Genomic DNA, 24,871 nt, shown 5'->3' with positions numbered 1-24,871 from the left:
TTCTTTCATTTTAAAGGAATAAACAAAGTGGCCTCATGCAAACTTTGTGGATTCCCAAGGGGAAAGTGCCTAATCTATGATAGAATCAACCTTGATTCAGGACACCTAACATACTAAAATAACTGTGTATGGCTGGAACAGAAGATATTCAAATTAAGAAACATGATGGGCACAACTTTCAGTGGTAGAGACACAGGCAAAGAAAAGGCCTTCCCCTCTCTAACATTCTGCAAAGGATGTCTAGTGTCATGTCTCCCTCTAAACATGTTTTCTGCAAACACTGACTCTCAGTCAACAAACAAGCATTTATTAAGTACTTACTATGTGCCAGGCACTATACCAAGTTGTGGGAATACAAATCCAAGTAGAAAGAAAGATAGTCCCTGGCCTCAAGTAGTTTACATTCTAATGGAAGAAGACATTGCCTAAAAGAAAGCTTCAGGAGGGAGGGAGAGAATAAGGGGAGCATGGAGACAAAAGTACTCTAGCACGGGAGGATGGTAGAGGAAGTCTGAAGTGCAGTTTGGAGAGGAAGGAGACATGGCTGGCTTGGGGTCCTTTTTTTTTTTTTTTTTTTTTTGGTGAGGCAATTGGGGTTGCCCAGGGTCACACAGCTAGTATGTGTAAAGTGTTTGAGGCCGCATTTGAACTCAGGTCCTCCTGAGTCCAGAGCTGGTGCTCTATCCACTGCGCCACCTAGCTGCCCCTGGGGGTCCTTCTTGAATGGAGGTTCTGAGTAGAGCCACCCAATCAGAGGGAGAGACTGCAGGGATAAAGGCTGAATGGGTTTCTGGGGCATCATAGAAGAAGTCCTTGGTGCAGCTGGGAGGGAAATTCTCAGAACTCATTCATTCTCCTACAAGATTTTGACACCTTGAGAGAGTGCCGGCACTTCCTTCTCTTTGCAGTTACAGATACTTTACTAAGGCCTCTTATAGACTAACTGGGATATAAGCCAGAGTGATTTAATTAGGTCTGTAAGCATGTTGACAGCCTTAGAGTATAAGTTTTTATAGAGAAGGGATCATGTTTGCCTCTCTTTGGATCACACAGCTGCACCATTCCCTCCCTACCACCAAGAAATTGGCAGATTGAAATAGAAAGGGCTCTGGAAAGGAAGACTAGGTACTAGACTTGGTTCTAGCAGACATTAGAAAAGTCACTTTACTTGTGAGCCTCAGTTTCCTTATCTGAGGAAATGAAGGCAAAGGCCTGAGTGATCTTTTTGGTCTTTTCCTCCTCTAAGATGATATGCTATATTCTTTGATAAGGATGTCCAGAAAGCGATGTGCTAAGTGATTCTCTAATTCTAAAAATAAAAGTCTCAGCAGGGGACCAACTCCTAAATTCCAGGGCAATTAATTAGGATGCTTTTGTTTTGTTTTACAACTGATGCTTCCTTTGGCAGGTGATTGCTGTGAGACATTACTTTGTTAACAAATAGCATAGAAGAACATAACTGGGATTCCTTGATTCAGATACATTCCTGAGATCCCCCTTAGACTACCAACAATACTACTCACTTTGGGGAGCAGTCTGCTATATATCAATCTGCAGTTGCTATTAAATATTTCAGAGGCACTTAAAGACATTCTATAAGTCACTATACATTCACCAAGAGCAGATCATCCAACTCTGACATTTCTTTTTTTTTGTTAATAGAGGGACTAGACTCTACCTCAGGGGAATGTATTTAGTAATCATTTATCTAGGTTTCAACAAAGTATTTGACCAAGTGTCTTTGATACATTTGTTGACAAGATAGAGGAAATATGGGGTGGAGGATAGTAAAATTAGATACTAAAATGGTTGAATTATTGGGCTCAAAGAGAGGTTGATGGCAGTATTGATGAGTTGATGGCAATTTGCCCCATTGGGTTGATGAAAAGTTTCTAGTTGAATATCTTGGGGATTTGTCCTTTGCCCTATTTATTTCAACTTTTTTTTTTCAGTGAATAAATGCAACCAACAAAATCAGGCTTAACAAATGTACAGATGACCTCAAAGCTATTATACTAGCTGAAAAGAAATAGCTATCACACTAGAGAATCTGTAAAGATACCACGGGTCTAGAACAATGGGCTGAATCAAATAAAGTGAATTGTAATAGGGATAAATATGAATTCCTGCATGGGGCTTCAAAAAACCAATTGCCTAAGCACAATATATGGTACTTAAGTACAAGCTGTGGAGGTATGGCTAGGTTAAAGTTAAACAGAGTCAGTTGGGGACAACGGATTGGGAGTGAATAGTGTGACATGGAATCCACAAACCATAGTGTTTTCCTAGACTGTATTCAGAAAGCCATAGTTTACAGAATGAAGTAGGTTACAACTCTGCTGTACTATGCCTTGATCTGATCCCATCTGGAATGCCATGGTCCTATGTGGATACCACAAAGAAAGGATGTTGATAAGCAGGATTGTGTCCTGATAAATATGGTGAAAGGACTGAAAACCATGTCATACTAGAATTGGTTGAAAAAAAACTGGAGAAGTTTGGCCTGGAGAATAGTAAACAGAGGGGATCCATGCCTAGGGAAAGTGGATTCAAGTATTTGATGGAGTGCTATGTGACAGAGAAATAGGATTCCCTGCTTCTGCAGACAGAAGAACTAGTCAAGAGTGGGAGGAAATATAAGGAAAAACTTCCTAAAAATTAAGGATGCCCCAAAGTGGAATTGGCTGCCTAGATGAGATAGTAGGATCTCCCTCAAGCAGCGTTATGTTGGCTCCTAGGCAATGCCGTAGAGATCTTATTAGATATAGGTTTTACTAAATAGCCTCTCAGATCCTTTCAAACACTTAGATTCTGTGATCTTATTAAGTAGTGATGATGGACTTGAGCTGGTCTAGCCACATGCTCCTTCCAAAGTGTCTCCAATGACATAAACTTTCAAGAAGGTAGGAGACGAAGGTGACAAGATACAGTCAATGGCCAGGAAATATAACAAAGTTAGTCATCATACCTGAGAAATCTTTGCAGCAAGTATCTCTGATAAAGATCTGAAATATATATTATATTGTTATATTAAATCTTATATATATCAGCTCTTTATATGATATATACTTTATAAATTTATATATGTCATATATATATATATATATATATATAGCTGGTTCAAACATAAAGAATAACAATTATCTAATAGATAATCAAAGGATGTGAAAAGACAGTTCTCAAAAGAAGAAATCCAAGTTATCAATAACTACATAAAAATGCTCAAAATTACTAGTGATAAGAGAAATTAAAATTAAAACAACTGATATTCTATCTCATACCCATTAGATTAGAAAAGATTATTTAAAAAAAGAAAAATGACATTTGTTGAATGGCTACAGAAAAAAAAATTACATATATCCTGTTGGAGCTGTAAATTGGTCCAGTCATCCTGGAAAGCAATTATGCTTTCCAATATTTGTGCTTGGAAAAAAAGATTTAATTATGCATACCTTTTGATTCCATGAAAACATTATTATGCCTATGCCCCAGCAAAATCAAACAAAAAATAAAAGGATCTATATGAAAAAGACATACAAATTATACAGTAACACTATTGTAAAAAATAATTCTGAAAGCCTTAAGAAATCTGATCAATGGCCAACCACAATTCTAGAAGACTGCTGATGAAACAGTGGGTTGATGGTTTCAAAGGTCAGAAAAAGACATACATTTTTCTTTTCTTTCTTTCTTTTCTTTTCTTTCTTTTTTGTGGGGCAATGAGGGTTAAGTGACTTGCCCAGGGTCACACAGCTAGTAAGTATCAAGTGTCTGAGGCTGGATCTGAATTCAGGTCCTCCTGAATCCAGTGCTTTATCCAATGCGCCATCTGGCTGCCCCAAAAGACATACATTTTAAAACATGGCCAAGTGGGATTTATATCTAGACACAAGCCAGCACTGTAGCTGTAGACATAGATGTAGATGTAGACATAGATGTATGGACATAGATATAGATTATTTGTATTTATTACAAAAGTTTTGGTTTTCTTTTTTCAACATGGGGTGGGATTAAATGCACAAGAAGAAAGGTGGTGATAGGTTGCGAAAGAAAAAAGAAAAAGAAAGAAAACATTATTGAAACATTTTTTAAAATGCTCAGAAGGGAGCAGAAGGAAACAAGTTAGCAGGAAGGCTTTGAATATTACATGTTGAATTTATTATATACTTAAATGAAAAAAGAATACTGAATAGAGATTGAGGGTTTCAAGTACAAGGTTCTTTCTCAGTTCTACTTTGTAAGTGGAAATGCTCATTTTATCTGGGGCTTGATAAATTCAGAATATTTTAAAAATTATCTCACATGGACATGAAACATATGACTTTGCACTCAAGTCACCGTGAACTAAGCTAGGGTACTTGGCACAACACTACATTTTATTAAACTTCCACTTAATTTGTTTTTTCTTGATAGAAAATATTTCTTTCCCACCTGACACCTTGAAATAGTTATGCAATTTTATGACAAAAATACATTTCTATTCATCATTTTGTTCTTTTCAGGAGAAGAAAAATGAGGCTTAAAAACCTTAGATGTTTAGAAGAAGAAGATCTGTAGGAGGAGAAATGAAAAGGTTGGAGATTTTAAATTTAGTTGTCTTGTATTCTTAAATGTCTGTAAAGAACATTTGTTTGGAGCCAGAGGAACTGGCTTCAGATTCTGCATTCTTCTACTTACTACTTGTGTGAGTTTGGAAAAGTGAATTTACCTCTGGACTTCAGTTTCCTCATTTGGAAAATGTGAGCATTGGACTAAATGATATCTCTTCTGGCTATAAAATCCATAATCCCTACAATCTTTTATTGCTCTGTGTTTCAGTCTTTTGGTTGCCTTTTCAAATCCTGGAAGTAAGATGCTACTTAAATAAACTAAAAATAAAAAGTATGTAAAACTTTCCCCGAAGTGTGAAACCTAAGGATCTCTGAGATTTTTACACACACAAACACACATACACACACACACACACACACATACAGAGGACCACCAATATATACCATGGTGCCCAGGTGATTTCTGACTTTCAGAATAAAGGAAGATCATATCTTATGAATTAGATAGATAGATGGATAGATAGATATGCATTTATGTATATAATAAATTTTAATATGTAGTATATGAAGGATATATGTGTGTATATATACATACATGCATGTGTATATGACTCCTCAACATTAACAGACTAACTGGCTGCTAGCATTATCCTAAAATCTTCTGAAGAAACAGTTATTATAAGTATAATCAAATAGACCACCATGAAGATAAACTGTAGTTTATAAAACATTTCTTGTAAAAGATAAAGTTGAGAAATTCTCTGAGGAAGTTAAAAAGCTCTTATAAACTTAGTAAATACATTCCTTAGTAATTTCATGATTTCAACTCAAAGGTGGTGACAGAGAAAGTTGGAAATAATACTTTGGGATAAGGAAATTAAATAAACCAAAGACTTGTGGACTGCTCAGAAGTCTCATGTCTGTGTAATATAAATACTTTCTTCAAGAAGAAATTCAGAAAATGTGGACCGACTGCAAATTTGCTCTAATATTAGACACAGGATCATTCTTTGATACAATATGCATAAATGATGCATAAATAAGGTCCTATTTAAATCAAGTGCTGGATCTCAATTTATTATCTACCACCACAACCATCAGATAGTATAGACTCATGGCAAAAAAAAAAATCTTGTTATTATACTGCTTATTGCATTTGAAAAAGAAGGGCATAAGGAGCATTTGTATGAAAATTAAAAGTATTACATTTGTTTTATTTCATTAATTTGTTAAGTACAATATAATAAACTTTTCCCCAAAATATCAACTTTAAAAAAATTGAAAGTATTCAAAAATGGTTATAAAAGTCTTAATTTTTCAACAATTAAATTTTTCTTAAATTTTTGTTGATACCAATTTTTCCTGTGTGCTATGTATTAATCCATATATATTTTTTCAATGAGCCCAAAGTGCTTACTGCCACAAAAGCCCATCTTTTTTTAATGTCAATATTCTCTAGGTGATGCTAACTTTCTCTGAATCTTAGTACAGTATGCTCTCAGAAGAATAAAAATTTCAAGCAATGGATAGTTGCACAGAGGATACAAGGTATCTGTAGTATAACAAAATATCAATAATAACTAGCACTTTTATAGTGCTTTAAGGTTTGTAAAGGTTTTTACATGCTGTCTCATTTTATCCTCACCAAAACCCTTTGCGTAGAGCACTGGAACTGCAGTTGGAAAGACCTGAATTCAAAGCCAGCCACAAGTATTTGCTAGGTATGTGACCTTGAGCAAGTCGCTTAATTTTTGTTTGCCTCAGGTTCCTTCTTTGTAAAATAGGGGCTATAATAGCACTTACTTCACAGGGTTGTTTTGAGGCTCAAATGAGGTAAAATTTGTAAAGCTCTTAGGACAGTTCTGGCACATGGTAGGTGTATGAATGCTGGTTGGGATGTTATTATTATTATTATCAAATTGGTGCTATTTTAGAAATTATTTCTTTAATCATAAAGTATTTTATTATTTTCTGGTCACATGTAAAATAGTTTTCAACATTTGTTTTCATAAGATTTTTAGTCCCATTTTTCTCCCTCTCTCCCTTCCCTCCCTTCACCCCAAGACAGAAAGCAACCTGATATAGGTTATATATGTACAATCACATTAAACATATTTTTGCATTAGTCGTGTTGTGAAAGAAGAATCAGAACAAAACAGAAAAACCTCAAGAAAGAAAAAAAAACAACCAAAAAGAAGTAGAAACAGCATGGTTCAATCTGCATTCAGAATGCACAGTTCTTTTTTTCTGGATATGGAAAACATTTTCCATCATGAGTTCTTTGGAATTGTCTTGGATCATTGTACTGCTGAGTAAAGCCAAGTTTATCACAGTTGATTATCACACAATGATGCTGTTACTGTGTATAACGTTCTCCAGGTTCTGCTCACTTCACTCAGCATCAGTCCATTTAAGTCTTTCCAGGTTTTTCTGAAATCTGTCTGCTCATCATTTCTTACAGCACAATAGTATTCCATTACATTCATATACCACAACTTGTTCAGCCATTCCCCAATTGATGGTCAGCCCCTCAATTTCCAATTCCTTGCCACCACAAAAAGAGCAGCTATAAATATTTTGTACATGTGGGTCCTTTTCCCTTTCCTATGATCTCTTTGGGATACAGACCTAATAGTGGTATTACTGGGTCAAAGGGTATGCACAGTCCCATAGTCCTTTGGGCATAGTTTCAAATTGTTCTCCAGAATGGTTGGATCAGTTCACAACTCTACTAACAATGCATTAGTGTTCCAATTTTTCCACAGCTTCTCCAACATTTATAATTTTGCTTTTTTGTCACATTAGCCAGTCCTGATAGGTGTGAGGTGGTCATAGGTACTATTATTATATCCCATTTTGTAGATGAGGAAATTGAAACTAATAGAGGTTAAGTGACTTGTCCAAGGTAACACAGAATGTAAGGCAAGATTTGAACCCAGGTCTTCCTGGGTCAAAGTCCAGTGCTCAAGTCACTGATGTCTTATAGGGGAAAAGTGGTATAAAATATTATCAAAGATCCATATGAACTTAAAGATAAATATATCAATAATATATAGCAAGTAAGGGATCACAGAGGTAATGATCCATAGTGTACAGAGAGTCAACCTCAGAATCAGGAAGACCTGGGCTCTGATCCTGACACTAACATATATTGACCTTATGACCCTGAGTATTCATTGGGAGGTCCTTATACCAATGAAATCATACTTGGAAACTGGACCTGTGAACCTGTGATTTAATTGATATAAGGAACTCTCAATGAGGAAACTCCCCATACCAAGACAGAAAAATACCTACTCTGCAGCTTATAGTCTTGAGAGTTGCCTGACTGTACTCAGGGTCACAAGATCAATTTATGTCAGAAGAAGGATTAGTGATCTCTCACTTACTATATCACTTACTAGATACTATATCACTCACCTACTATATACTATATGTATATACACACAAATATCTCTCTAGTTTAAAATCACTCTTAATTCACTGAAAATTGAGTGTTAAATAAATATACTATAATTCAAGTTTGAAATCATAAAATTGATCTTCTGGAAAATCCCTAAACTTCATCTGATTTGTGTTACAAACATGGAAAGACTTTGAGTAAATCCCATCCATGTCTCTTCAACTTTGAGTTTAGTTACATATACTTGTCACCCCTATATTAGATGCATGCTAATAAATGTTTAACAATTGACTCTGGAGGGGGCGGAAAATGTACTCTCACCATACGCTTAAATTTAATCATCATTATTAACATTTTCTCCCTCATTTTCTTATGTCTCAACTATCAGCAAAACAATACATCTCTCCCTGATTTGTAGCATTAATTGATTTCTGAAGTGTAAATGCTCATACTGAAAATTTAGCAAGTGTTTCCCCTGAACTGGAGCTGGCTCCAGCATGCCAAATTCTACTTATCTTTCAGGAATAGTAGGCTTCCACCAGTCACGGACGACCATGGATCAGCGCCTTGAAGAGCCACAGGCCACAATGTGGCTGTACAGTCCGATACGGGAGCCGCAGCTCTTGCCGCAACGAGGACATCAGAAAACTGCGCTCTCTGTTGCCCAGCGGTTCCTGCATCTCATTCGTTTTTCTTCCTCCTGAGCTTGAAGGCCCATCTCAGCTGTGCACAAGCTGCTCCTGAGTACTGAACTCCATCAGGTGTGTTCCTTAACCATCTCCTCCCAGCTGCCAATGTCTATTCCCAGTAGGCTGAGGAAAAGTTACAATGTAACAGATTTGGAGGCCAGAAATACCATTGCTAATTCAAAGGAACAAAGGGCCTACCATGTGTAAAGTTACCATGTGTAAAGTGTAGAGATATGCAATGTATTATGAGAAAACTGATGAGAAATGACTGAGAGCTCATAATTTAAACACTACCATCATCTCTAAAAGTTACAAAGTGAGGGGCAAAAATCCCTTTTAACATAAGAGATTTTCTCAAAGCTGATCAGATTACAAAACTATTTTTCCTTCTATTTTGATTCGTTTAGACCCAACAATTTTTAAATCAATAAGACTTGTTTGAAAGCAGCACTGAGCATCTCTGATTTTTTTAGCTTCAAGAGGGGATTGAAACTCTTAGTCAACCTCCCTTTCAAAGTGAGGCCTCCTGCTTAGAAATACGATATTATCTCATTAAAATGAGAGTCCCCAGCTGGGAAAGGGCATTAGCTGCATTCAAAAGAGAGTGGTAGGAACATTCATTAAGTGTCTTCTAAAAACATCTTAGGAAAAAAGTTATCTTCTTCAAAAGTTTTAAAGAACTTTAGACCAACAAGGTTTAGAAAATTAAATAAATAACACTCTCTTCTCGCTAGCTTTTTTCCCCCTCTTCCTTTTTCAGGTAAATCCTCACTTTCTATTGCAGAAAGAAGTTTTGTTGTTGGGTTTGGTTTTTAATCAGTGAGTATTTTGGGGGGTGAATAATGTATGTAGGCAGGTAGATGGCTAAGTGGATAGAGCATGGGGCAGTCAGGAAGAACTGAATTCAAATCTGGCCTCAGACACTTACTAGCTGTGTGAACCTGGTGCAACCACTTAACCTTTGTTTGCTTTAATCCATTGGAGAAGGAGATGGAAAACCATTCCAGTATCAAGAAACAAGGCAAAAGAAGTCTAGTGGGACATAGAGTGCTTAAAATCTTTTAAACTGAATCAAAACTAGCTTTTAATTTAAATCCAATCATATTCATTTAAAAGTGGCCTGGGGGCAGCTAGGTGGCACAGTGGATAAATCACTTGCCCTGGATTCAGGAGGACCTGAGTTCAAATCCAGCTTAGACACTTGACACTAGCTGTGTGACCCTGGGCAAGTCACTTAACCCCCATTGCCCCACAAAAAAAAAAAAAGAAAAAAAAAGTGGCTTGGAAAATATTTCTAACTAAGGAATTTTGTTTATTACAAAGATATTAAAAAATCTATATAATTCAGAATTTGAACAATTCATCAGAGTATCTATTTTGTTCTCAAATAGTTATGAAGGCTTTTCCATAGAATAAATAGGTTTATTAAATGAAAATTTACCATGTCTACATGCTAAAATGTGTTAATCTCAATATAGAATATCCAGTCTAGATAGTACCATCTTTCACGGTACTGAACAAATGCTTATATAATTTTATGTTTCAATATTCAAATTTTATTTTATATATAATGAGAGTTTATATATAAACATACATGTATATACACATGTATATACATATATATTTATACACATATAGATATGCTTGATCTATATTCAATCATAAACCTGAAGTAAACCAAGTACCTCTTCACAGATCTGAACTTAAAAATCTGTGCAGGGGCAGCTAGGTGGCACGGTGGATAGAGCACTGGCCCTGGATTCAGGAGGACCTGAGTTCAAATCCAGCCTCAGACACTTGATACTCACTGTGTGACCCAGGGCAAGTCACTTAACCCTTATTGCCCTGCAAAAACAAAAAAACCAAAAAACCAAAAAAAGTCTATGCAACAGATTAAGAATGAATAAATAAACAAGGTAGGAGGAGAGATCAGCAGGAATCAGAATGAGAAGAGACAGAGGCCAGAAGATGTCATGAGAGCTGAATAGCCTTTCCAAGGAGATTGATAGGGTCCCTGGGGATGCCCTTGCCATATTCATTCCAGGATTAAGAGACTGGGCTAGTTTAAGGGACAGACTCTGTTTTAGGAATCAGAAGGACTTCAGACTAACTTAGACAAGTGATCACCCATCAGTGGGAAAAGCACACAAATATTGTGGGGGTTTTGCTCCCTATCCTTATCAGTTAGCTGGGAACGACTGGGGTCCCATTTCTGATTTATGTATTTTTAATGCTTAAAATTGATTCTTTTATTTTGATTCAGTTTCCTTCCATGTAAAACAATATTTTGAACTTGCAATATTACTAATGGCTTGTTTGATCATGGGTGGAATACAGCAGGAGTTAATGGAACACACAAAGACTAGCTAAAATCTACAAAGTAAGATAGGGCAGAGATTTTACTCTCTGTCGAATGTTGTCATTGAATTGTTTTCAATCGTGTCTGACTCTTTATGACCCCATTTAGGATTTTCTTGGCAAGGATACAAGAGTGGTTTGTCATTTCCTTCTCCAGTTCATTTTACAGATGAGGAAATTGAGTCAAACAGAGTTAAGTGTCTTGCTCAGGGTCATACATATGACCCTGTGTTTGAGGTGAGATTTGAAGACATCTTTCTGACTCCAGGCCCTGCATTCTATCTACTGTGCCAGTTAGTTGTCTCTCTAATAGTAGAGAACATTTTCTCTCTAACTAGAAGACTCAAGCTAGATAATTTCATTAATAACCTGTACTAAAAATCTATATTTTTGTAAGCTCCTCAGAATACGTGTGTGTGTGTGTGTGTGTGTGTGTGTGTGTGTGTGTGTGTGTAACATAGTAACCTTGTATTTGACAAGTATAAAGACAAGATTTGGGATAAGATTTTATTACTTGGTAAAAATTGTTAGGAAGACAGAAAATTGGGCATAGACCAATATCATATACCATGTATCAAAATGGATACATGACCTAGATATAAAGAAAGGTATTACAAGAAAATTGGAAAAATATGGAACTTAGTAGACTTATGGATAGGCAAAAATGTTTATGAATAAACAAGAGATAGGAAAATTAGATAAAAATGGATAATTTCAATTACATTAAATTTTTTAAATGTTTGTATAAATAAAACAAATGTAGCCAAGATCAGAAGGAAAGTAGAAAATTTAGGGAAAAAAAGTATAGAAATCTTCTCAGATAAAGGTCTTATGTCTCAAATATATAAAGAATTTTGTCAAATCTATAAAAATGTGTATCATTCTCCTATTGATAAATGGTCAAAGGATATGAAGAGGTAGTTTTAAGATAAAGAAATCAAGACAATCTGTAGTCATATGAAAAAAGTGCTCTAAATCATTATTGATTAGAGAAATGTAAATTAAAAACCGTGAGATATCATTTTACATCTATCAGATTGTCAAAAATGATTGAAGGTGAGAGTGACAAATGTTGGAAGGGATGTGGAAAAATTGGGACATTAATTCATTGTTGGTGGAATTACAAACTAGTCCAACTATTTAGGAGAGTAATTTGGAATTATGCACAGAGAGTTATTAAACTGCTTATACCATTCTAACCAGCAATACCACTACTAGGTCTGTTTCCCAAGATAATTAAGGCAAAAGGAAAAGAATCTATATGTTATATGTTTATAATAGCTCTCTTTGTAGTGACGAAAAAACTGAAATCACAGGTCTGCCTGTCAATTAGGAAATAGCAGAAAAAGTTGTGGTATATAATTGTGATAAAATACTACTGTGGTATAAGAAATGATAAGCTCAATGATTTTAGAAAAACATTGAAAGACTTACATTAAATAATGAAGAGCAAAATGAGCAGAACCAAGAGAACATTGTATACAGTAACAGCATATTGTTTTAAGAACAACTTTAAGTGAAAAAGTTATTTTGTCTATTATAAATACCAAAATTAACTACAAAGGGCATACGAAGGAAGATGCTATTTGCATCTAGAAAAAGAAAAGATAAATAGATATAGAATGATTTTATATATACACATACACACATCTGTATATGTATGTATGCATGTATGTAGATGAGATAGATAGATAGATAGATAGATAGATAGATAGATAGATAGATAGATAGATAGATAGATGATGGATAGATAGATAGGTAGATAGATAGGTAGGTAGGTAGATAGACAGATGATAGATACTTCGAGTCTAATGGTAGCCATCTCTAGGGTAGGGAAAAAGGAAGAAAAAAGAAAAAGAAATTTATATTATAACTTTGTTATATATTTTAAAAGAATAGCAAGTTTTACATAACAGACTTGCAATTTGGTATGCAATCATTTTTTATTATACTATATTATAGAAATGTTTGCTTTATTCCATAAATTAAAAATAAAACTAAACAAAAAAGCAACCATGAACTTTTCTAGTAGATCACTAGTCATCTGAGTCGCTTGAAACTAGGGTGACTTAGCGTAAATCTCCATCCTTGGTGATAGGAAGGGACCCTATAAACTGTGACTAGAGGAGAAGGTCCTTCCTCTGAACCTCCTTGAGTGGTGGAGAAAGATGTGGTCTAGGATTCCATTCTAGCCCTGGAGGAAGAAGTGAGGACTAAGTTGCTAGCTCACTAGCTCTGCTATAAAGTAACATCTAATGGCCTCTTAAATCATTCTTATGTCCATATCTAGGCTCTGGGCTTTCTGTTGTCCCCACTTAGGAAATCAGACATCTGACAAAGACCACAAAAGCTGAGCTAGAAGGGATCTTAGAGGTCATCTAACTCAACCTTCACATTTTATAGGTGAAGAAACTGAGAGCCAGAGAAGTTAAATGATTTGGCTATTTAGTTTATTCCACACACTTTCCAGCTCTCAGTTTCTACTTCTCCTTGCTCATCCAGTCTCCAGATACTTTTAAGGCAGCTGGTCTGGGCCTGGAGTCAGCAAGACCTGAGTTCAAAACCAGCTTCAGATACTTACTAGCTATGTGACCCTGGGCAAGTCACTTAACTCTATTTGTCTCAGATTCTTTATGCATAAAATGAGCTGAAGAAGGAAATGGTAAACCATTCTAATTTCTTTGCAAAGAAAATTCCAAATCTGGTCACAGTCAGATACAACTGAACAACAGAGCCAGAATAGAACAAGATAGTGGCATTATATCTCTGATTATATAAGACTGTAAAAATGTATGTGTTAAAAGAGTTGACTCTTACTTTGCCTCCTTTCCTATGGCCCCTCTGCCCCTGCCCTCCCTTTGCCATCCCTCTTTTCCTGTACACATCTTCATTCCCCTTTCTCAGGGCTGCCTGAAGGAGAAGACTTTGGAGAACTTGGAGAAATATGTGGAAAAGGATGCCCGTATTCCTCTCCTATTGGGAAAGATGAAGGAAGTGTTTCTGGCTACCAACAGCAACTACAACTACACCAATGCCATCATGACCTATCTGTTTGACTGTGGTCAGGCAGAAGGTTTGGCTTGGCCCTGGCAATCCTATTTTGACCTGATTGTGGTGGATATGCAGAAACCATGATTCTTTGCAGAGGGGACAGTTCTGAGACAGGTCAACACAGACTCAGGAAAGCTGCAAATTGGCACCTACATGGGGCTCCACCGACATTGTGCTGCCTGCTCTGGAGGCTCATCAGAGGTTTTATGTGAGCTGCTTGGAGTAAGCGGGAAACATATCCTCTACACTGGGGACCACATCGTTGGGGACATCCTCAAGTCTAAAAAGTGGCAGGGCTGGCATACCTTTCTTGTGGTGCCTGAGCTTTCTGAAGAATTGGCTGTCTGGGCCCAGGAGAATGAGGTGTTCGAGATGCTACAGAAGCTGGAGGGGTCTTTGGCTGAGCTGTAGCAGCACATGGACAGAAGGAGCAAGAGGATATCAGCTGCACCAAGAAAGAGATTCAGAGGGTGACCTGGGAGATGGACCTTTGCTATGGCAAGATGGGAAGCCTATTCCACTGTGGATTCTGCCAGATGCTGCTCACCAGCCAGCTTATGCGTTATGTGGACCTCTATTCTTCATCCATCCTTAACCTCCTGCACTACCCACTGAGCAACCTGTTCAGGGCCACACAATGAAGCCCCATGAAGCTGTGGTGGAGCTGGAGAGGGATATTCAGGATCCAGTGAGGGGCCAGAGGAATATGCAGAATGTTCTGCTGGGATTCATGGAGAGACATGCAGGTGGGGAGGCCTGAGACAATCTGGGGATGATTGAGCCAGTCCCTCACTTGAGGAATATCTGGACTTATTTTCAGACCCTGGAAGAGATCATATGGTGGAAGGGGTGGGGGTGGGGTGGGGAAGGGGTGTAGGGAAGGGCAGCCAAATTAAATTCAGTTTATTTCAGCAAGAATTTATTCAGCACCCGCTGTCTGCTAGACACTGAAAAGAGAAAGTATAAAAAACAAAATGGGGCCTAGCCCCAAGATGCTCACATTCTACTGGGGATGGGGAGGATTATAACCTGTACAAGGCTAATAAGTAAATAGATGAAATAAATACAAAAAAGTATGAGGAAAGGGGAAGCATTCACAACTGGTTGAATCCTATAAGAAGGGCTATTTGGTTTGAGTTGGGAGGGCACTGGAGGAGGGACTACCATGTTAACATTTCTAAACATTTCTTTTCATATATAATTTCTTGGCACTGGTAGTCTGTTATTAGGAATAGAATGTATAGTTTGCTATCTGCTCTTTCTAGATCATTATTTTTTTTTTTTAGTGAGGCAATTGGGGTTAAGTGACTTGCCCAGGGTCACACAGCTAGTAAGTGTTAAGTGTCTGAGGCTGGATTTGAACTCAGGTACTCCTGACTCCAGGGCCAGTGCTGTATCTACTGCGCCACCTAGCTGCCCTTAGATCATTATTAAATACATTAGACAAGACACTCTATCAATTATACTTCTGAACGTAATATAAAATCAAATCTGGAAAAAAAAAGAGTTGGGTTATATTTTCAGCTACATGGGTCTATTCATATTCCTATGTGAATATGCACATCACAGAAGTGTAATAGAAAGAGCCCTGAACCAGGAGTTGGAAGACTTGGGTTCGAATCTTAGTTCTGCTGCTAACTAGTTGTAGGACCATGGGACAATCACTTAAGTTTTCTGAGTACCAGTTTTCCCATTACTTTAGGAAGGAATTCCTTTAGGGCAGAAGCTAGCTTTAGTTTTAGTTTTGTCTTTTTACCTCTTGTATCTAGCACCCTGCCTTACACAGAGTAGTTGTTTCTTAAATGATTATTGAATAGAATGAATTTTAATCTTTAAAATGGGAATAGTAATGCTTGTACTACCTTATAGGGTTGTGAAGTGATACAGAAATGAGACCATGAAAAGGAGAAAGAGGAGGATGAGGAAAAGGAAGTGAAGGAAGAAAAAAGAGGATAAGGAAAAAGGAGGAAAGAGAAGAGAAAGAGGAGAAGAAGAAGGAGGGTAAGGAAGAAGAACTGAATGGCCAGGTCAATTCAAGGAAAACAAAGAACTAAATGTAATGAAACAATGTTGTAAAAGTTCTTCATGCCATCCTAATAACTTTTTTGCTCATTAGTGTTTCTTCTTTGGGGTGAAGTAGTGAAGAGAAAGTGAAAAGCCAAATGTATTTATGTTGACATTTAAAGACTTTGGCAAACTGGTCCTATTCTACCTTTCTAGTCTTATTACACACCTGTCTTCCCACATGTTATGGTCCAGCCAAACTAACCTTCTTTATGGCACATCATCACCCATATCCGTGCATTTTCACTGATCTGGAAAGACAATATCTAGAAGATACTTCATCCTCACCTCCCTTCTTAGCACTCCTGTTTTCTTTCAAGGCTCAACTCGACACCTTCTGGTCCCTCCACTTTTCCCAGCTGCTGGTGTTTTCCCCCAAATTATCTTGTATTTATTACATTCATTAAAACATATATAGGAATATACCTACTCCAAAGATATTAATTAAATTGGAATAGAGTTAAAATATATATTTTTTTAAAAAATTCACAGACCCCAAGTTAAGAAACCCATTTTAGTGGAAGTTTTACCTAGTGATGATAATGAACTTTAAAAATGATCAAGAGATAGATACCCTTTAGCCAGTCTTTTCTGCTCCTTTGATTACCATGAAACCTCAAGTTGGATGACATTGTTCATCCTTTGTTTTCATAGAGAACCTATGACATGGTAATGTCTTGATTTGCACATGCATTGGATTTAACTGAGGCAGAGTTGTGCTTCACTCTCTCTTCCAGAGTCATCAAAGTCCAGTGTCAAGACAAAAGTCAAGATGACTGATGATGGCCCACGATGCAGTGGATGATCTTGGTATCTCTGATATCTGACCAAGCACTAAGCACGCCACAGTGCTTGTTTCAGCCACCTTCACGGCTGTTGGGACAAATTGTTCTCATCTACCCATTCTTTACATGCTTGGAGTAGACATTCCTCTAACTCAGGATGGGTTTGAGGCCTGTTTGTTTACCCTAAACCTGGTTTAAGTCTCAGCACGTGGGTTAAACTAGATAAAAGCATTGATAGTGATATACAGATATAGTTAAAGCAATACAATAGAATTAAGCTTCTTGGTATCAATAGAACAAGTTGTGTGTTAGGAATTGCACTTGTAGATATGTATATTCATGTTTATAATTTAATGTTGAGGTCAAAATCCAAAAAGGAAAACAGACAAATGTGATGGAACAAATGGGGAGGAGCACTATGTGAAATGTCATAGATCAGATGGTCTCCTGTTTCGTTTCATAAAAATTAAAAATCAAGAAGAAAGGGAGGATCCAAATTTGCTAAAGACATGGTAATTTACTTAGAAAATCCTAGGAAATCAGCAAAGATAGTGACTGAGATAATAACTTCAGCAAATTTGGAAGCTACAAAATAGACCCACAAAAATAAACAGCATCTCTTTATAACAGGCATAAATCATGTAGTCTACTGACCACATGTGACCCATAACACTCCTGAGTGCAGTAGAACCAGATTAAAATGTAATTAGAAAATATTTAACAAAATAAATAAAATACAATGAAGGAGATAACATACCACTTTTTTGTCGTTGGTTTTTTTTTTTTTGGTATTTTAGGGGTTTTTTGGTGAGGCAATTGGGGTTAAGTGACTTGCCCAAGGTCACACAGCTAGTAAGTGTTAAGTATCTGAGGCTGGATTTGAACTCAGGTACTCCTGACTCCAGGGCCAGTTCTCTATCCACTGTGCCATCTAGCTGCCCCAACATACCACTTTTTAAAACTAAGTCAATATGATGTCTGTAGGGATCCTTACATACAAATTAGTGGTCCACTTTCTATTTGAGTTTTTGACACCACTACTGTATAATAATTACAAAAGCCAAGAGGCAATAATAAAAAAGGGAAATTCTATTGCAAATAATTACAAAATTCATAAAATATTTGGGGTCAATGTACTAAAATACACAAAATACTTGTATGGATTCAATTACACAGTGTTCCTTACAGAAATAAAGAACAATTTTTAAAGTTTGAGGAATATTCAGTGCTCATGGCTAGGCCATGCCAAAATAATAAAAATGTCAACACTATTGAAGTTAATTTACTGTTTCAATAATTCTATTCTGGTTAAACTATAAGAGGGATTATTTGGAAAACTGGATAAAATAATAAATTCCTTTGAAAGAGTAAAAGATATAGATTATGAAGGGAAATAATGAAAATAGTAGGAATGAACGGGGAAGAACACCTCTAGGCCTCAAACTATATTACAAAGCAGCAGTTATCAAAACCATTTGCAACTTATTTTTAAAAAATAGAAAAGTAGATCAATGGAATGCACCAGACAAGAAAGGATCAGCAGTAATGGAACTCAGTAACCCAGCATTTGATAAACTTGACAACACAAACTGTTGGGAAACCAGAAAAGCTGTATGACAGAAATTAGGCTTAGAACAACATTTTATACCATATTTGTAATAAATTCAAAATAAAAACATGACCTAATTATTTGAGAACATAAAAAAATTAGAAGCAAATTAGATTTTTTCAGCTGTGGGTAGGAGACATATCCTTAATCAAACAAGGGATAGAAGAAATTACAAAAGACAAAATAGATAACTTTGATTACATGAAATGTTAAAAAAAAACTACTACAAAAAATTAACACATCTGGGATAAAAAGTAAAGTTGTCAAATAAAAAAAAGTCTTTGCATCAAATTTGTCAGCTAAGGGTTTTCTATCCACACACAACTAATGTGTGTATAGGTATATATGCATACATATATTTATATGTGGGCAGGTAGGTAGCACAGTGGATAGAGCTCTGGGTGGCATAGTAGATAGAGAGCCAGAACTGCAGTCAGAAATACTCATCTTCCTGAGTTCAAATCCAGCCTCAAATACTTACCAGCTGTGTGACCCTGGGCAAATCACTTGACCCTGATTGCCTCAGTTTTCTCATCTATATAATGATCTGAAGAAGGAAATGGCCAATCCCTCTAGGATTTTTGGCAAGAAAATTTTCAAATAGGGTCATGAAGAGAGTCAGGCACAACTGAAAAATAACTAAACAACAAATATCTATATTTATGTACATATACATACTGAACCAAATGCCTTCTCTAACAGATGTGGTCAAAGCATATGATCCACAATTCTCAAAAGAATTGCAAAGTATTAACTATTAGAGTAAAGAATAATCCAAATCAGTAATAAGAGAAATGTAAAACAAAACAACGTTGAGGCGTCACTTCAAATCCTACAAAATGAAAAAGAAGACAAAGATGCAAATGGTGAACATTAGAGGCAGCTAAGTGCAACAGCACAACAGCAGGGACTGAATAGAGAACTTAACTAGGAGTCAGGCAAAATTGAATTCAAATCCTGCCCTAGATACTTACTAGCTATGTGATGGTAGGCAAGGCATTCAGCTTTGCTTTGTTTCCTCTTCTGTGAATCGAGGCCTAATAATAGCATTTACCTCCCAGAGTTGTTGTAAGATAACATTCACAAAGTGCTCTGCAAACTATAAAGCACTATATGAACACTATCTTTTAGAGTTTTTGTGGAAATATAGGCATACTGGTATATTGTTGATTAAGCTATGAATTAGTACAACCAATGGGAAATCAATTTGAAATTATGCAAATAAAGTGAATAAAATTTTCATACCTTTTGACCCCCCCAAAAAAAATTACTAGGCTTATCCCCAAGGAAGTCATTGAAAAAAGAAAAAAGAAAGGCTCCACACATCCCAGAATAATTATAATAATACTTCTTGTAGTAGTAAATAACTGAAAGCAGAATGGCTGAACAAACCGTGATACATATTTGTAATAGAAAATTATTGTGCTGCAAGAAATAACAGTTCTTTACTGTAAATTATTATATATATATATATATGCACATTCATATGTGTTTGCATATATGTATGTGAATATGTGTATGACACAAGAAGGTGCAATTAAACAAACATCACATAATATTGTTTTTCAAGCAAGTATGGCTATATGTGCAAAGCAGCCTAAAATATTCTGATCCTTCTTTAGGGATCAGATTTAGATGGGAAATAACTGAAATGTGATGAATATAAAGAAACATGGAAAAGCTTACATGAATTGAAGTAAGCAGAGCTAAGAAAATAATATATAAAATGACTACAAAGGTGTAAATGGAAAGAACAACTACAAAAACCATCTAACTACTGAAAGTGAATATTACAAAATTACAAAAAACATAACCCCAAAGACTTTTTCTTCCATAGCCTTTGAACAGGTGGGAAATCCAGAGATGTCAATCATCACTTTTTTTTTTCAATATATTGATTCATTTCTCTGTTTTGTGTCTTCTTTCTCTTTGAATTTTCTTTTAACTTAAAAAAATATCATATGGGATATATATTTTCCCCAGGAGGGAGAAAGAGGAGGTATATGAGGGAAATAATATCAATATAAAATGTATCAATAAAATTTATTCATTAAAAAAAAGGACCATGAAAACCAAACAAATATGGCAAAGGACCCTGGAAAAAAAGAGGTGTAGTCAATGAGTAAAATATTTTAGAGATAAAAAAAAATCCAATATTTTAAAACTGTATGAAAAGGTGAGTGGCAAAAACAAAAGAAAGTTGGTGGTGGGAAATGATGAGACCTTAAGGGAATCTAAGAAATATTCCTTTCTACAGAAGGTAATCTGTATGGAAAACAGAATGCCAGAGGCGGCAGCAGGCATTTCATCCACGAATATATTAGAACAGCATCTGGATACCACACTACCACTGCAAGGCAAATTGCACATGGAGGTAGGTAGATCCTCCAGCTTTGAGAAGAGGCACAATCTCCCACTAAATGGCTCAGTGGGGACACTCAAAAAGCAATGTTTGCTCTGACTTCGCAGATCCCTCATGTAAGAAAATAGGTAATTCTAATAATTCTTGATAATACTTCTCTTGTTCTATGTACTACTGAGGTTCCACTCCTTTGTTGGCTGAGGACCCTGCTAAGAAAGAAAAAAAAAGTGAGCTTTTGTGGTCCTGTGGTGTGTGTGTGTGTGTGTGTGTGTGTGTGTGTGTGTGTGTGTGTGTTATCCCCAAAGTACAAAATCATTTACATCTTACAGGAAATTTAAATGTATTTATTATATGTATATAGAACATCTGGGACCACCATCAGCTACAACCCTCTGGTTGAGTCACATTGTGAGTCAGTATACACACAGTACCATAGACCTCACAGAGGTGTTTCTTCTACCAAATGACCAGAGGACATTCAAGCAAAAAAACCCAACCAAACAAAAACCAAACCAAACCAAACCAAACCAAACCAAACAAAAAAACAACCAAAACAAAGGAATAAAAGAAAAACAAAACTCATTTAATTAAGAACAATAACAAACTAAAAAAGGAGAAAGATTTTGCCACTTACAAAAGCATTACAATCCTTTTTCATGTGGGAATATACTAGTAAAGATTTAACAACTATCAATCTGAGGGTGAAAAAGATGTAAGCAGGACAAATTTTAAAGTTTAATTCGAATTATTATTATTTTCTCCATTACTTTATTAAGTCTAAACAATCAACAAAACAATAAATCAAGCCCTAATTTGTAGGGAATCCCAAGTTCTAAAGTATAAATGGTTACCTTGAAAATTTAACAATTGGCTCTCTCTAAGCTGGCTACCACACCACCAGAGGAATAGAAGATACTTGAAAGGGCAAACCTGTAGCTGGGAACACATCTATATAAGGGAATTTGCCTTAGTAAGGTGGCAGGGTTCCTTCTCTTCCAACAAGGCTTTTGTTTCTTCTACAGAAAAGCATTCAAGAGACCATAAAAGCTGCCTCATCTACTGAGCACCTGCTGACATCTACCGGTGTCTCTGCTGAATCGCAGCTGCGGCCACCTCAGTTTTTCGCACAGATCTCCTTGGCAATTTCAGCTCTTTTGTGATTCCAGAGCCTGGTCAGCTACTCTTGGTAGATTAATTAGAGAACCCCATAACATTTAAATCTGGGTTTTTGACCTTTTGATCTTGCTTCCATTTAGATCCTTCTAGTCTAAATTTTTATTTGAGTTATGGTCAAAAAATTTCATTTAGCTTCTATCATTCTTCTAATTGTCACACTTGGTCCTTGGAAATCATCTTGAGAATTATTAGCAAAACTGCAAAGATAGAAAGGAGATTCTGTAAGATGCATTGTGCCTCTGATATAGCCTGGATTCATGCAAATCATCTCAAGAACAAGATTAAAATGGCTGAATGGGATTGAGGGAACCTGCAACATTTGCTCTACTTCCTCTCAACAACCAAAGGGTTATACTTCCTAAACACACACACACACACACACACACACACACACACACACACTCACACACACACACACACACACACTACATTATTCCCTCTACATTGAATGACCAGGTACTTTGAGAGAAAATAAATAGAAACTAAGATATATTTTACAATAACAACTTTTTTTTTCACTTTCTCTCTCTCTCTCTCTCTCTCTCTCTCTCTCTCTCTCTCTCTCTCTCTCGTTGTTTAATTTCTTCTGATTCTTTGTAACCCCATTTGGGGTTTTATTGACAAAGATACTGAAATGATTTGTCGTTTTCTTCTCCAGATCATTTTATACATGAGAAAATTGAGGCAAACAGGCTTAAGTGACTTGCCCAGGGTCATACATCTAGTAAGTATTTGAACTCAAATTTGAATTTAGGAAGATGTCTTCCTGACTCCAGGCCCAGAGCTCTATTTGTTACACTACATAACTGCTTCTTTTTCTACAGGGTAATTTGTTAAAATTTTATATATGTGTATCTATCTATATGTACACACATGCAAATATACACACATACTCATATAATGTATGCATATGTATATGGACCAGGATAATTTTATAATTTGGTTTGAGGAGTATGATGTGGGCTGGGAGTAAAAATTTTAGTTTATCTCCATTGAGAATATTTTTTGTTAAGGAGGATGGAAGCAGAAATCATTTATATATATACATATATGCACATGTATACATACACATGTATACACACATGTGCACATATACATATTTGTGTGCATGTAAACACAAGGCATGTACACACAAGTGTCTGTGATGTGGTGTATATACACACATGCATTGCATGTATGTATAGGTATACACATAGACACGTGCTTAAATACATGATTTATAAATGTTTACATTTATATATGTGCACAATAAGTGTGTATGTGTGCATATAATGTAATGTGTGTACATATTTACTGAAGAATTTTTAGTAATAACCCAACACTACATTGATGTTTACATTTATTATATGCGACTGTTTATATTTATTACATATATACACAATAAGTATGTATGTGTATATTTGTACATGTGTGTATGTGTGTATGCACACATAAAAACACTCACTGAAGGATTTTTACTGATAACCCATCACTATACTCCACATGTACCCACACCATTAAAAACTAAAGGCAGAAACATCAATTGTAATAAAGGACATTTAATTTTCTTCAGCTAATTTTCCCCAAATTCTCCTATTGGTTAAAAAAAAAACAAAACCTTCTGCCTTTAAGTACAAAATTTTATGTAACCTGAGAAACCCCATTTGGGTCTATAGTTATGATAATGTAGTGGATGTCAAAAGAAATATTTGGATTTCCTTGAAATGTCAGCCAAGTACATTTAAAGAGAAAAATGTTAACATTAAATAAAATGTTGGTGAAAGCCTAGAAAAACTGATTTATCATCAGTATAAGTTACATGGAACTTGTTAGCATTTGAATTAATGTTTCTATTCAAGTGGGGAAGGTTTATCATATCGGTAAAGGACATTAGAATCATCTAAACTGATGAGGTTGTTATAGAAATAATAAGCAACTTCTAATAGTTGTATATTCATACACTAGAGTATAATTGGACTCACTGAAAACTTTGGTGTCTTCTACTAATCAGGGCCAGCCTTTAGCACTAAGACCAGGTACCAGCCCATGTGGAAATCTGAATATGCCACAGCAGATTAGCTCTACTCAATTTTTCTGATGATGCAAATTGGAGGCAAGGGGATGGGATGGGGGGGTGGAGTGTAGGACTAATTATAATCTTCCACATTGTTGGAAGTTGACCTATTTTTAAACTTGAAATTTAAAATCAAGGTTAATGCCTTAGAAATGAATCTTAATGAATACAATATCGCAAAGTAATCTTTAATATAGTTTATAATAATATAATACTCTGATCATATTCCACTGGAAAAAGGAACTACATGTTATATTACAAATATAAATTATGAGGGATGTGATAATAATTCAAAAATGTTCTATTATCACAGTATTAAGGGCAGTATGGTAGAGTTGATGCGGTAGTACTAGGCTTGGCATCTGGAAGACTTGACCTTTGACACTTGTGTGACCATGGACAAGTCTTTTAACCTCTCAGAGACTCAGTTTCCCTATCTATAAAAAGTGAATAACTGTAGCACTTATCTTACAGAGCTGTTGTGAGGTTCAAATGAGATAATTTATATAAAGAAGCATATAAGTGCCAGTTAGTATAGGTACATGTGTTGTTCAGCCACTCAGTACTTGTGTGACCTTGAGCAAGTCAACTTCTCTGGATCCATTTTCCTTATTTAAAGTGAGGTGAGTGGGGGTAGCTAGATGGTACAGTGGATAGAGCACTGACCCTGGAGTCAAGAGTACCTGAGTTCAAATCCAGCCTCAGACACTTAACACTTACTATCTGTGTGACCCTGGGCAAGTCACTCAACCCCAATTGCCTCACTTTCCA

General features: G+C 36.0%; 1 pseudogene; it reads left to right on the top strand.

Moving 5' to 3' along the window:
• The first annotated feature begins 13,916 nt into the window (after nucleotides 1-13,916).
• On the top strand, nucleotides 13,917-14,811 carry LOC122749071 (annotated as a pseudogene).
• Nucleotides 14,812-24,871: the final 10,060 nt, after the last annotated feature.

The sequence above is a fragment of the Dromiciops gliroides genome, chromosome 1 (genome assembly GCF_019393635.1).
Source record: "Dromiciops gliroides isolate mDroGli1 chromosome 1, mDroGli1.pri, whole genome shotgun sequence".
NCBI classification, from domain to species: Eukaryota; Metazoa; Chordata; class Mammalia; order Microbiotheria; family Microbiotheriidae; genus Dromiciops; species Dromiciops gliroides.
The sequence above is the reverse complement of the archived record's forward strand: the minus strand, read 5'-3'. Positions and strand labels throughout refer to the sequence as shown.